Raw genomic sequence first — 2,592 nt, 5'->3', positions numbered from 1 at the left:
ACTTTACCATTTGAGCCACACCTCTACTTAGGGCCTTTTGCTGATTAAACAGAGACAAAGGTCTCCCCAATGTGTCTGTCTAGAACTGGCTTTGAACCCCAATCCTTGGATCTCAACCACCTGAATAGATAGGATTACAGACATGAACCATTGGTGCCCACCTGGCTTTTGCTTTCAATTTTGTTATCCTTTCTCTACCCATTTTCTTATTTTTTTTCTCAATTACTATCCATGGTTAAAGATGCATACAAATATATACCATGTGAGTTCAAGTCCCATACTGACAAAAAAACAGATATAAATAATATAAAGAATATCACTAATGTTTAACTACTTTCATACCTAAGAATCAAAAACAATTCTCCTAATTTCAGTGTTCAGCATTTCTATGTATTTGTATAATTATATCACTCATTTATGTAAAACATGAAAATCTGGCTTGTATTAAAACATGTAAGAATTATCATACTTAAGCATATTTACACTTTTCTATTTTTCTTTTATCAAATCTATGGAAAGATGATCTTGCTGATACATGTAGCTTTATTTCTTTCACTTTTTTGTTGTAATATTACTCATATCATATATTAATATATAATTCCTTTTTTTTTGGTTGGTCATGGGGCTTGAACTCTAGGCCTGAGCGCTGTCCCTGAGCTCTTCAGCTCAAGGCGAATGCTCTACCACTTGAGCTACAGGCCACTTCTTGTTTTCTCATCGTTTATTGGAGATAAAAGTTTCACAGACTTTCCTGTCCACGCTGGCTTTGAAATGCAATCCTCAGATCTCAGCCTCCTGAATAGCTAGGATTACAGGGATGAGCCACCTGTGCCCTGCTCCAATTCTTTTTCTTTTCCCCACCAATAGACATTTAGTTCTTCCAGGTTGCACTGTCACAACGAATGCTGCAGTTATTTTTCAAATATGTCGCGGATCTTTTACCTTACTGAAACTATCTAAGAATCTAAGGCAATTCTTTCCTTCCATGTATGAGGAATTGCCCACAGTGGTATTACTTTGGGTTTATTGAAAGATATGAAAAGGGTTTAAACCCCTTTCATGTTTACTCTGCACATTTTTACCACTCACTAAGTTATGATTTCAAGGGTTCTAAATTACTTTAAGCCTATTCATTACACTGAAATTTAGTGTTTTTTTTTTTTTAAATTCATAAGTGCTGGTAATGTGGCTTAGTGGTAGAGTGCTTGCCTAGCATGCACAAAGCCCTGAGTTTGATTCCTCAGTACCACATAAACAGAAAATCGTGCTGTGGCTAAGTTGGTAGAGTGCTACCCTTGAGTAAAAGAAGTTCAGGGGACAATGCCCAGGCCCTGAGTTCAAGCCTCAGAGTATTATTTTATGATTTTTTTTAGGGTAGTTCAATCTTTGATGGATTACTTGGTAGGAAGGAGAAGCATTGAGGCTTTCAATTTTGTTATTCATTCTCTACCCATTTGCTTATATTTTTTTCTCAATTACTATCCAGGGGCACCCCGGACCCCCTTCCCACTCCCACTTACCTCAGTCCACACCGTCCTGGGGCTTGAACTCCGGGCCTCGAATTCCGGGCCCACAGGCTGCACTTTCCCTGATTTTCTTCCCTTTCCCCTCGAGGCTGGCGCTGCACCGCTTGAACCACAGCTCCACTCCGGGCTTTGTGCTGGTTAGCTGGAACTCGGGCGAACCCTGCAGAGGCTGTGGCCCGGGCTCTGATAAGCGCTCCGGGGGCGATGGCGATGGGCCCTGGCCAAGCAGAGGCTCCTAGAAGGCGGGAACCCATAGTGCGTGCCTGGCTGGCCAGCCACGGCGGACATATGCAAATTACCGCCTGTCAATCATACCTTTCCACCTATCAGAGGCCCCCACGGAGGAGTTTAGCCAATCAGAGGCGCCCGGGTGCGGCGCCACCCTCCTGAGGCACCGCCCCCGGCATGGGCCCTTTCGTTAGACTCTGCAGCCGGCAGGAGGCACCCCGACTCAGGGTTCGGCCTCGGGTATCCCCCAGTTCGACCCGGTGCCTGATACTGGACATAGGCCACCGCCCCTGCCAGATTGCTTGCGATCCTGCTGGGCGGAGGCGGGGGCACAGGCACGCGGGGAGGAGGCACGCGCCTTCCTGTGCTGTGTGTGCGTGTGCGCGTGCACAACCCGTCTCGGGGGGGTGTGAACCCCAAATCCAGCCTTGTCTGGCCACCTGTGTGGTCCCGGGGGCACTGCCGCGCCGGCTGGGTTCCTCCCAGAGTGCTCAGGACACCGACCAACCGACTGAGGTAAACCTGCCGCGGGAGGGAGGGGGCGCGACCCCAGCCCGCGCCCATGGACCCGCGGTGAGCACCGGGATTCGGGCCTGCGGGGGGCGGGGCTGGGCTGCGGGGACCCCCGGACTCGCCATCCATCTCTGTGGGATTTGGGGGTCGAGGGGACCCGGGGGGATCATTGTGGTTCTCTGCAGGTTTGGGGGCGGGGGCCAGGGCTGGGCCGTGGGGATCCACCCCCCTCCCGGTCCGGCGTGTGGCTGGCATGACAGGTGAAGCCCCCCAGGACGCGCATGCGCGCGGAGGAGGCAGGACAGTGCATGAGGGGGGAAGGCGG

The sequence above is a fragment of the Dipodomys ordii genome, unplaced genomic scaffold, assembly GCF_000151885.1.
Source record: "Dipodomys ordii isolate 6190 unplaced genomic scaffold, Dord_2.0 Scaffold240, whole genome shotgun sequence".
Taxonomy (NCBI): domain Eukaryota; kingdom Metazoa; phylum Chordata; class Mammalia; order Rodentia; family Heteromyidae; genus Dipodomys; species Dipodomys ordii.
Note: the sequence above shows the minus strand (reverse complement) of the source record.